General features: G+C 39.1%; 1 protein-coding gene across 1 annotated transcript in view; it reads left to right on the forward strand.

The window, feature by feature from the left end:
- Positions 1-583: 583 nt before the first annotated feature.
- Positions 584-12,897, forward strand: part of LOC108885330 (cadherin-6-like) — a 67,280-nt gene continuing 54,966 nt past the window's right edge. Inside the window, 1 exon segment of the mRNA XM_018679629.2 lies at positions 584-769. The gene's annotated coding sequence lies outside the window, so the exon portion shown is untranslated.

Consider the following 12,897-nt stretch of genomic DNA (forward strand, 5'->3'; position numbering starts at 1 on the left):
TAGCTATAACCTGCAGGTTTGTGTGGCAACTTTCTTAAGTATTAAAAGTACAGATATTCCTTTGGTCCATTGTAAACAAAAAAATAATGATTTGTGCAGATTTAAGTTTCAAAATACCAACAGTGAGCTGGAGGATATTTAGAGGTACTCTAATCAGGTAGTACAAAACCATGTGCTTCATCCAGAGCACTGTAAGTCTGTATCACTTTTAGGGTGACATTCTGCCTCCAAGAAAATTCTCCAGGCTAGAACAGCCACATTCAGCTGTGACACCTGCAGGCTGCAAGCTTATTAAAGCCCAATCAGAAACGCCACATTTCATGTGTTCTTGTTGCTGAAAAGTCTTCAGATAACCCAGTTCTCCTTTAAGAAAGCAGTCAGTTGTCCTTTGAAAAGAAAGTCTGATTGAAACGTGTCTGTTGGGTGGAGCTGGGATGAAGACTGAGCCTGTGACTGATTGTGCGTTCCTGTGCACGTGAGCTTGCGTGTGTCCCTTTAATCGCCGACAGCACTGTAATGACCAATCAGCGGCCATTTCAACTACTCAATTTGTTGATTTGGTGGGGGTGGGGGGGCCTGTGGAACGGCCGTTTGGTAGAGCGAAGTAGGGAGAGAGAGAGAGCGCGCGCGCCGTAGGGAGAGAGGGAGAGAGCGCGGCAGAGGCAGAGTGAGGACGGGAGAGAAGGGACAGACCGAGGGAGCAGCAGTCAGTCTCCGCTGGATTCACTGTTGGCAGTTCTTGTTGAAGCTCCATCCTCGGCACACAGCGGTAAGTGGCACTGGCTCTGATTTTACTGTCCCTACAGCGGTTTGGCACCACATGGCACAACTGTTCAGAGATGTCTTGACATTATTTTTTTAATGTTGTTACCACTGTGGTCGAAATCCTGGTCATTTAGAAGCTGTTCTTGTTGAAGATGCGTAATTCATTTAGTTTTTAACAGCCTGTCGCGGGCACGGTGGTGACAGAGCGCACGCGGACACTGAGTTTGGATATTTCAAAGTGAGGGAAAAAACTGGCACTAAGCTAGTTAGCAACTTTATTCCATATTTTTCTTTATTCATTCGCCGTTCATACCGTTTGTAGAAACAACCACCTTTATGAATTCCTCATTTATCCTTCATTCGTCAGTAAAAGGTGAAAGTTAGAATCTCGCGGGCCACACATTATCGTTCTTTTAACGTCGAGTTCAAAACGGTAACTTGCGTGGAAGTTATCATATTTGATAGGTCTATTTAATTACTTACCTCTGCTGTGTACACTTAGTCTTAAAAATACGCGTGGATAGGTCTGAATGCTGCCGTCGTCTGTGAACTCTCATTCAAACTGAGGGTTAAGAAAAGACCTGCGACACCTCAAATTCTCTAACCGCTGTAAAAACAACTTTACCTCTAGATTGTATGTTTTCTGTTGTAAGGTTTAGTGATCTTTCGTTAGACAAGTCATTCTGCCGAGAGAAAAAGATTAATTTAATTTTGAGTCCTGTTATCACAAATCTGCAAAAGTAAATGCAGGATGACTGAAGGAAATATTATGGCTTGATGAGAATAATATCTTAGATGTTATCAGTAAAAAAAAAAGCTTGAAACAGAAATGGTGTTAGATTTGTGTTTCACTCACTGCGGTTTTTTCAGCACAGAGAAAGTGAGGGGACTACAGAGAGACTGTAGCTGAATGGACTGATGTTGATCCGTTCCGACTGATTTTCTTGTCTTTTTCAACTCTCTCTCTCTCTCTCTCTCTCTCTCTCTCTCTCTCTCTTTCTTCACTGACTCCATCTCCACATTCCATGATTCCGTGATGGTAGTATCTAATTAAAAGAGGCTAAGTTTTTTTCTCAAGAGATTTTTTAAAATTATGTCCAGGTCTCCTCATCTCTTGCATCAGTCAGATAAAATCAAACCCATTTATTTAACCCACATCACATTCATCACAGACTAGAAATCCAACCATCGCTCCCCTGCTTTGTCTTGTCTCTGAATTATTATTCGCTAATGTCTTGGCTTTGTTGACTTGTTGTAGTTATTTGCTGGTAATGAGAATCTGTAGAATTGGGTTCCACCCAGCTGTTAAATATGTGTGTTCTCTCAGACTGGACAGCATGAACACTCATTGTAGCAGGTTTGGGGCAAACAGTAGCAAATCAGGCTGTTGAGTGTTGGATTTAACCTGCTTGGAGAGCCAGATGGGTGGGGTTAGCTACATTTGGGCAGCTGTGGCTGCTAGAAAAGTAGTGTAAATAATATTTCAAATCCTGTTCTCTGTGTTTAGGTTAAGACTAGTAAAACATCTGTAATTTTGGATTGTAATGAGTTGAAATCTGATTTGTCATTTGACCATGACCATTTGATAGCTTGATGGACAATTTTAATATATTTTTCATTTTATGTGTTTTGAATATACCCTAACATTTTACTTTGTGTATGCTGGAACAAAAATCTCCACTGAAAGAATGCTAATGAAATAGTTCAGGTGTGCTTGAGACAAAATCTCTTAAAGGAAGATGGAGCAGGTTTGATTGTTAATTTTACTGAAAGTGCTCATTCAGAGCAACAGGAATATATTTTATGACTTTTAACTAAATGGCAAAATTACCAAGATATTTACAAACTGATTCGGGGTGATTTCTATCAAACATAAGTTGCTCTTATTCATTCTGTAAAATAAGGATTTGTAGTGAAATTGAACTCTCAGTTAAAGTGTGGAAACCCTGAACAGACCACTCAAATTCATAGCCCTGGTTGTTAATGTTGGTTAATGTGGGTAATTCAGACCTCTTGTTGAGATCCATTGATTTATACTTTAAAGGAATTTGGGTTTTTCCAGCATACACAGAATTGTGAAGTGCCTTAGAAATGTACACTGCTCTGGTGTCCTTCATCCATATTACTGGACATGGCCTGAGTCAGTCCTCACATTAGACATTCCTCACTGACTCAAATGACCTCCACACAACCTAACGACCCATCACTCAAAGAGCCAGAGCCAAAAGTAGGCTGCTGGCTGGTTCGCACATAATGAGTTCACTGTTACTATTAGTCTGACTTAAGACTCAGAAATTAGGTATGCATCCAATCCACTGAGCAGTATTTTTTTCAAACTTGTGTGTTATTCCTGTAATCCTCCTTTAACCTTTACCAGGCAGCAGAGACCAGTGTGAATGTGTTTGGGTGAATACACTGTGAGACATCATATGGTAGTAAACTGGAATCAACTTATCTTTTCTCACTGGCTTAATATAAATATGTAAGATTGTTAATTTAAATTTTAGTAAATTTAGAATGTCTAGTTTCTATTTTCACACTACTATAGAACACAATATTATAACTGACTTGATGATGACTGAAGAACTGTAGAGTTCACTTAACTTATTAAATTAAGTTTCTAAAGAAATTATATTGACATTATATTAGACTTCCCAGCATGCATTGTTTCCTTTCCTGTATGAAGAACCCATTCATTATGGAAACTTACTATCTATCTTTAACATATTAATTTAAGTCATGGTTCTTTCCCTTCCTAGTAAAAAAAACAATGCTAACCAGGATGACGGTTAGGATTAATTCAGTCCCTACCCTGAATGTTTATAACAGAACAACTGACTCTGATGAAAACAAAACAGATTCAGTAGCTGAGCCATTTTTTCATTTCTTTTTAAAAATCAGAACTGTAAAAGGAAAGCAGATCTGCCTGTAGTGACTGTCTGTTGAGTTAACTTAATATCTGAAGTTTACTGAACTTGTTTTCTCATGTTTAATATTGGCATATCTCACGTCTTTCAACAGAAAATGCTGAATTCAGCAGAAGGCCAAATTCAGAATATTTAAATGGAAAATGCTGTTTAGATGACCCATATCAAATTCTGGGTTCATATCATATTCTGTATAATAGTGGAATATGAGTGTGCATGTAAAATATACTTAATTACACCTGGGAAACTTGCACAGAAAGTCTGTCCCACAGTACCTACATGTACCAGGATGTATTTATTGTGACCATAATGGGCAGCTCTCCAAAGTACAACAAGGCAACACTGTGTTTCATGCTGAATACAAATCCCAGGGTGGTCCTGACTCTAACCTAACTGTCCCTAATCTAAGTTTAATCATAATGTGTCATTGGTGGACCCTCCTGGAGGAATATGGGGACAAAAACATTGTAAACTCTCACAACTGAACTGTGGTGCACTTACCACAGGCTATCTGAATGTGGAAAAATTCAAAATCAGCTCCACCTAGCTACCGACTTTCACTGTGGCCTATGATTAACTCAAGGTCCACTTACTTGTACTTTCCAGTCCTTTCACCCACATCAACATTCCATCTAGAGGACTGTGAGAGGCAACATTTGTAGTGCTAAGAAATAAAAGGTCAAGATCAGGATGAAGGAGAGCAGTGATAAAAATAAAACAGCAAATGATAAAAGAGGAGGACAAAATAAAGGTAACACAAATATCAAATGAGTAAACAAAAATTATAGATTATATCATGGTGTAAGTGTCAGAATGAGCTTTATGGAAGAAGATTTCGACTCTGTTGTTGAAGTGGGCTGCTTCAAAGCCACAGAGCCATGATGGCAAAAGCCCAGTCACCTTTAGTCTTTAGCTTGGACACAGTCACAGTCAGGTCAGTCATGCAGTATGTAGACTGTTAAGCAGTCAAAAGTTCAGTGAGATAACCCAGAGCCAGGCCAGGGAAACATTTGCACATAATCACTACAAAAATCAGTGAAGCCATCAGTGAGGAGAGGGAGATATTTGGCCTCTGTCTTTGTTGTAGGTAAAAGTTTTGCTTTAGCACTCTCATCACACTGGAGGCATTCTCTTTTTGGTTAAGGCAAACAAATAGGCCACTGCAGCAGTTAAAGCAAGAAGAGATAAAAGCATGTAATCCTCTGTATCGCTGAAACTCAGGATGGATCTAAGTATAGCAGTGCTCCTGAGATGACCAGAAAAGCCTGAATGAACAAGTATTTTAGTGTGTCATTCCAAATTAAGGCTTGGATGAAGGCCTAATGTGTTTATTAAGCTGAGTGAGGGCAGCTTCAATTTGGCTGGAAACATGGATATTTTTCTTCATTTCTTTCGATGAGGGACAGTTTATTTAGTTGACTTGACAGGTCCAGCTGGGTCTCTGCAGTCACATTATTTCTCAAATGTCATGTAAACACTCAAACTTGGAATGAAAGATTAGAGAATCTTGGTTTACACAACTAGAGTTGTACTGGAGGACTCTCAGTTATTGGTAGGTACTTGTAGGAATCTATCCACATTCCAACAGGTTTTTATGTGTACACACTTAAGACAGGAAATAAAAAGTCAATTTCTACAGTTCACTAATATTGAACAGTTGAACTCTGTTTGTTGTTACTATTTAAATTACCTTGATGGACTAAAAAAACATTCAAAAAAGGAGAGAATAGGTGAAATATGTCCTGTCAGTCAAGTAAATGTATAATTAAGGTTTACATCTTCAGTCTAAATATGAGATGTGACCTAATATGTCTTGCATTAGCTGATTATAACTAGAGGCTTCCTTCCTTAAAGAGGATGCACTAAAGGTGTCATGTTTTAAGTGAAGCAACAGTATCAAAGCCTGAGGAGCAGTAATTCAGATAATATGACAGAAGATGTTAGTGGGTAACCAAAATATAACCAACCAAAATATGGCTGCAGTTCTAAAGAATTCTGTTTTGTGTATTTAACGTACACACCCCTTTTGATGGTGTTATACATAAGATTAAAACTAATTGACTGTTAACTGCAAAGTCAGACAAAGCTACTGTCAGAGCAACCAACAGAGAAATGCTGTTGGTGCAAGTGTTGTTATCAGATACAGTTATCAGTTATCAGATGAAATGGATAGTCTTATTAAAGCAATGAGTATTAAAAGCTCTGAGTACTTGATGTCATCTGACGTAGGAGCCACTCACACACATTTAATTATAGAAGCTCTGGATGCTAATGAAGCCCAGAAACTGCTCTGTGTGCTAATTTTTGTTGACGTCCGACAACTGCCCTGACAATGGTCTTTGTGCTCTGTATGCATGTGGATGTGGGTGTGTGTAGAAGGTGATAACACTGATTCAGTTCAGGTGCATTGTCAGGTACATTAAGTGGATTAAGTAGCAGAAGTGTGGCTGTAGCAAAGGTGCCTGTGTGTGTGTGTGTGTGTGTGTGTGTGTGTGTGTGTGGTGTGTGCGTGCGTGCATGCGTGTGTGTGTCCTTTTGATCATCATTTTTCCATGGAAAGCACATTCCAAATTTCCCAGACAATTTGCTGATTCAAACAGTTGCCAGGTGTTTTTCTAGCCTTTAGACCTCTATCACTACGAGTTTGTATAATTGCAAGAGAAACATAGACCGAAGGAATGTTCACATGGTTGTGAAATAAGACAACCATAACAGTTAGCTATCTCCTTGCTTTCCATAACTCCAGGCAACAGCAGTACCAAATTGGTGTGCATGTGAATAGCAGTAGCTTTTAACACACTGCAGAAAGCATTCACATCAAATGAACAGTTTTCCTCTGACAGGTGTTCAACCGCATCTGTCTGGAAGAGCGACGCTAAATTGTTGTTTGAAGACAACGTCAGCCTTCCTCTCGACTGGCTTGACAGTTCCTCCAATTACAGCTCTCTAGGCCCAGTGTGCTGTGTTTGCAAATACAGTAGATCGCTGTTCATCAAAGTGGGTCAGAAAGAATGAAAAGATGTGTCAGCATGTCGAAATTTGTTTTGCACCGTTTTGACTGAAATCGGATAAGAGGCTTGTTTTAATTCTGCTAGCAACTTGCAAGCTATCTAATTAGTGTCTGATATGTTACCTGAGGAACTTTGTCGAATGTAACAATGGACCAGAGAAAATTAGCAGTGAAGGGGGGTATACTGGCACATGACAAGAACACAGTATATGATCTCACTGCAGCAGTTTTGTCAAGGTAGAACACTGACACAAAACACCACACTACTGAAGTATACGAAGGCAGAACTGCCAGAATGTGTAATACATGGAATAGTAAAGATTGCCCACAGTCCATTTGTCCACAGCTGAACATTAAACAATTAAACAGTCAGAATCACCTTTCAAGCCTACACGTGATGTGGATTATGTTTATGTTATAAGACACTGTCAACAACCTCACATTTTAAATTCATACTGCAGCTGGTAAAGGAATAACAAGCACCACAGCCTTTTGGATAAATGCTGCATCAAAAGGTATCAAGGCAGAAACACAAAGAAAAAAGAAAAACTTCTATTGTTGTATATTATTGTATCATTATCCTTGTTCTACAGCTGGCATCATGCTGCCCTTCCTTTCCATTACCAATCTCTACTTCCATCACAATTAATTTTATAGTATGTAGAAACAAAGACCAGTCAATAAAGCTGGAGGAGTGAGAACACAGCACAGCACACCTGGGATAACTTCTGGACTGTATGACACCAAAAAAGATAGGCTTGATATTCATAGAAGCATATAACATGTAGGAGATGACTGAATGGGAAAAATGTACTGTAAAGCCTCTTGACCCGTATTTACTGACATTCTCCATCACCAGGCTGAAAAAAGCACAAACACACGCACACAAGGAAACTACATGTGACGATCTTGGTGTGAAGTGCGCCTCATCATCAGGCTTTGTCTGCTTTAATTGGAGGTTAAAGGAGAAGCAGCAGCAGACGAGACAAAACATAAATGTTTGCTAAAAGTAGTTTTAAACCGAATAGTTAATAAACTCCCTCACAAACCAACCCCAGCTGTTGCTGTGGAGAACAGTTGGATGGTATAAGAGTACAAAGACAGAGGTTAACATGTTCAATTCTAGTCCTTTCTTGATTATGGTTCTGTTTCATTGGATTGGATTGGACAGGACATGCTGCTGTAATAAAACAGTATAATAAAAGAAGCTGTATTTCAAAGAGAGCTTTTATTACTGTGCTTGAGATGAGCTGTCAGTTTTTTTTTACATGTTTTTTGGCCCAGTTTTTTCTTCAGTATACTCCTCTGTGTCTTCTTTAAATAGAAAATATTACATATTTTGCTGGCAATGGTAGAAATGGAACCATAAGTTCTATTTATATGTCAGTAATATGTTAATTACCCTTAAAACAGATATTGTTAATTATAGTAGTCACGTTTGAATCCCCGTTTGACTGGTGCTTTTGTGAGGCATTAGAGTCAGGCATTAATAACAAGGCTTTAATCCCTGAGGACTGTCAACGACCACAGAAAGCCAAATGCTCTACACTTTCTATGGCCTTGTACAAAATATATATGGTCCCTCTTTGTTAGATAATATGCTGTACAGTATACTCGCCTTCTAGCTACCCCCGACTTCCAAGGCAGTGAACTGCTCACTCATTGATCTTAAATCCATTTCCCTGCCCATTAGTTGTGTGCAGGGCTGTACCCAGTGTGCACTTGATTTACAAAAGCGCAAATCTGTCACTTTGATCATCACTTGAAATTAGTGAATGACAAGATCTGCCATGATACTTTATCTTGGTAGACAAAACAGAGACAGATAAAAACTGGCAAACGTTGGCAGTTGTGGGTCCCATAACTAGTATTTTATATATGCAATCAAAGACACATTAAAGCTTAAAAAGCACAACTGGGTTATTTACTGACGTATTTTATGTTGTAGAATAAAACATGAAAATGTCGTCTTGAGATTGTACTAAAACCACAGACCTTATTTCAGATATTCAGAGAAACCCATAAACTTCAGGACAAGGGAACTGGAAGTGCTAAAATGTAAGCTTTTTTGCGGGTTTTAGGACTCATTCCCGCAGCACTTTATTTGGTGTGTGTGAACGCTAACTACAGCCTCCACAATAACCAGAAAGCTGAAGAAGAACCCCTCAAAAACTCTGTCATGATGGCTGAATTTACTGTTGAGAGTTTGAAAGTGTTGAGTTGCTGGTAGCATGTGTCAGTGCTTAGTTTTGACAGTGAATAGAGACCAACACTTCCTCCATCTTTATCAGCTGGGTCTGAGCCTGACTGGTCTCCTGGGTGCTTAACATTGGTCATTTTTGGATGTGACACAGAAATGAGTGGCCTGGAAGCTGGAGCTGGCTGAATATTAATATTTGATTGTGATTTCTGGAACAAGTAGATTTCTCTCACTAGATTCCGAAACTGCTTGCAAATTGGATTCATTCCTTGTTGAAGAGTTTAAGAAAAGAAGAAACTATACTGATCTCTAGTGGGGCTTAATGCATAGAAAACACCTGGGATGGGACAGCTGCATATCCCTGCTGAAGTAGAGAAATTAAAATAGATGATTGGAAAATATATTAAGTCTTTGTCTCACCTGGAGGCTCTCTTTACACTGAGCCCTGTCTTGTCTGTATGTTTTTTACACTCTTATATATATCTTTGCTCCTCACACACTCATGTAAACACACACAGTAGTTTACAAGGGTAGCTATTTGCTCATTTGCATAGTAATGGCCTGCTACATTCCACAAGAGAGTGACAAAAGCATTGTCTCCGTGTATGTGTGTTCCTGCTGTTTCCCGACTCTGTGCCAGCCATAAAACAGGGGCTCTCATGATAAAATGTCCTTGTGAATGAAAGAACTGCAAACAGAGAATCGCTACAGACCCTTGTAAACACACTCGCACACAATGAGAAAACACAGGCCTTTAAAACATGCTTTTACACTGGCAGACCCATTACTTTTAGGCACAGAGTTGAGTTTTCCTGTTGCCACTTTAACAAGTAAATGTTAGTTCTCTATTTGCTTTCTTTGAAATTCTTTGTATACTTGTGTTGTCATTTTGTCCAACAGTGCAAAATCAGAAAGTGTGTCTTTCATGTGTCTTTCATGCAAGAAACAACAGGGGAAAGTAAGATACAAATAACAATAGGAGTTATATAAACATTATGTAAACATGACCAACAGATGTGGAGCATGTGAAGTTTAACTGGAATAAATTGTATGACTTGCAAGGACAAAATACTGTCCAGATAATAAATATTGTTTTTTTCAGTTTCTGAGCTTCAGTACATTCAATTTGAAAAAAAAAAAAAAAAACATATATATATATATATATATATATATATATATATATATATAATTAAAATGCAAAGTCTCAGCTTTAATTGGAATATCTTCTACCTGGGATAACTTAGCAGAGAGCTGGTTTGCTAAATTCCACTGTTGGATTCTCTCTCTAAAAAAAGTCAGGTTTGGAACACTATAAAATGGCAAACTGATGAACTGAGAAGCACAGGTTTTGTGGATGAGCAGAAGATCACTTTCATCGTGAGTAAAAACCTTTTTATAACTGCACAGCAAGTCAAAAATGCTCTCTAGGATGTAGGCGAACATGTTTCCTTGTCAACGAGAAAGAGAGGGCTCCATAACCAGAACCTCGGAGGAATCACCACAAGATGCAAACCCCCAGTAAGACTCAAACAGAAAGGCCAGGCTGCAAAAAGAACAACAAAAAGAAACTGATAGAGTTGTGTAACAAAGTTCTATGGACTGACAAAATAAAAATCAACTCAAAGAAGAGAAGAGAAGAAAAGGAACAGCTCATGACCCAAAGCCACCACCTCAGATCATCAGAATCAGAAAGTCTTTATTGTCATTGCATATTACAATGAAATTAGTTGAGACTCCTCATCTGTCAAACATGGTGGTATGAAAATACTACATACAGCTATAATACAGCCAAAGCAACCAGAGAGCTTTTCAGTGTGAAGACGTGGAATATCCTCAACTCATTACCTGATCTGATCCAATTGGGCTGCATTCCACTTGGGTCATGAGACCCTATGACAGGCAAGAGCTGAGAGGGCTGCAGTGAAGGCCTGGGAGAGCATCACCACAGAAGACAGAAAGACTTCAGCCTGTCATTGACTGCAAAGAACACAAATATTAGATATGATGATTGTGTTGGACTTCAGCTGTGTCTGTCCAGTTACTTAACATTATGAGACACAAGGGCTGTATCTCCCACACAGTTATTTCTATTTTGATATAAACCTGCCACTATAATGTAGTATCCATTATTTTATTTCAAAGTGAATGTGCTGGAGCACGGAGTCTAAAGAACGCAAAGTATGTAACTGTCCAAATACTTACAGACTTGTATTTGTTTTCACCTGTTACATAAACCCACATCATTCACGAGGGACAGATGAGGAGAAGAATTTGTGGCAAAATCGGAAAGAAAAGCTTTAGTGGTGGTGTTTATCATTCAGCAGAGCAGGGCTTTGTAAATCTCGATGATGCAGACAGTTTATATGATAGCCTCCTTTATTTTGGATTGTTCTGTTCACCATCAAGATCATTTGCAATATCAGTGGTGCAAATTCATGTCACAGTTGTCGCACATATCATTATTGTCATTGTATATGCTGGTCCTTACGAAAGAAGAAATTGTAGAACAGAAATTCCAAAGGTGTGTGTGTGGTCGTGAGAGCAGTGGCAAGTGTATTTTTACACTGTTAAATGCTTTGGTCAGTAAATTTGGAGTAACTTTTGGTCGCAAATCTGGAGCAGCAGCACTGTGCACATCTGATTGAGGTGACTTCATTGAAACATGATTTCAATCTGAAATTGTCTTGTTATCAGTGCCATTGTGACCAATGATCTTAAGGTTTCTTTTATCTACAGACAAGATCTTCATGTAAATCTCCAGTTACTGCCACTATATGAAGTAGATTTCACATGGTAATTCTGGTGATGGGGTGACCACTGCTCTGGGAACTCTTGAGTAAAATCTAGCTACAACAATTGATAATTCCTTCTGGTGCCAGTTATTAGGTCACTTAAAAAGCAAAAATACTGCTACTTCCACCTTCTCACTGCTTGTCTCTGTTGTTTTATCATGTGGTAAACTGAATATTTTTGGTGTTCAGGTAAAACGAGCAACCTGAAGATGCACTCAGGACAATAGAAATCTTTGAGGACATCTAGGTCATGTCTTCCACAAAAAAATTTTTGTTATTGATTAAAGGAAACAAACGAGAGAGAGATTAATCAATAATAAAAAAAATAATCATTAGTTGCAGCCCTAGTGAGATCTGAAAGTGTCTGCTCCTCCCCTGCAGAGGAATACACTGTGACGTCACCTTACAGGATTTCAGGTCAATGATTTTCCAAACTGTTCCCTGCTGTGTTTTGGGTCTGCTGGTGTGTGATAAAAGCTGCTCATGATGTGTCAGGTCTCTCATCTTCGTCAGTCCTGCTGACCCCCCCCCTCCCCAAGCTCTCTCTGTGGTTACATAACACTGTAAATCCTAAAGTACCATCTGGTACCAACAACACTATCCATCACTAATTGTTGTTGATGCACATGGCAGCAGTCATCAGAGCTCTCACAAACACACACACACACACACACACACACACACACATGCACACTGTGAAATATATCCTTTTGATGATGTTGCTGCTTATATGTCAAACAATACAGACTGAGACATAATGATTAGACTTTATTCTCTGCAAAGGTGTAGAATGTGGACTTGGTCTTGGATGGATAGCAAAACCATCACACACACACACACACACACACACACACATTTCAACATCTATTATCTCTCCTTTGTTACGATTAAAGCAGCTCAGGTTGCATGGGGGATTAGGCTGGTTGGGACTTTGTAATTGCTGGGAATGGGTCACCCAGTGAGTGCGTTAGTGTGTATGTGTGTGTGCTCAGGTCAAGCATAGGGGGCAGGGATTACATGACCCACCATGTGCATGTCCTGTTGTGTGCTTTGTCAGTTTCTGTGAACCATTTCACTCAACTAAAAGCTGACTTTAGATCAAATGTTTGTGTCCCATTCACATCAAAGCCTGGATGTTGTTTAGTTTGCATGCAATTAAGATCTTAATATCCATTCTCTCTGTATTGTCCAAAGTACTACACT

Source organism: Lates calcarifer, linkage group LG4 (assembly GCF_001640805.2).
Source record: "Lates calcarifer isolate ASB-BC8 linkage group LG4, TLL_Latcal_v3, whole genome shotgun sequence".
Taxonomy (NCBI): Eukaryota; Metazoa; Chordata; class Actinopteri; family Centropomidae; genus Lates; species Lates calcarifer.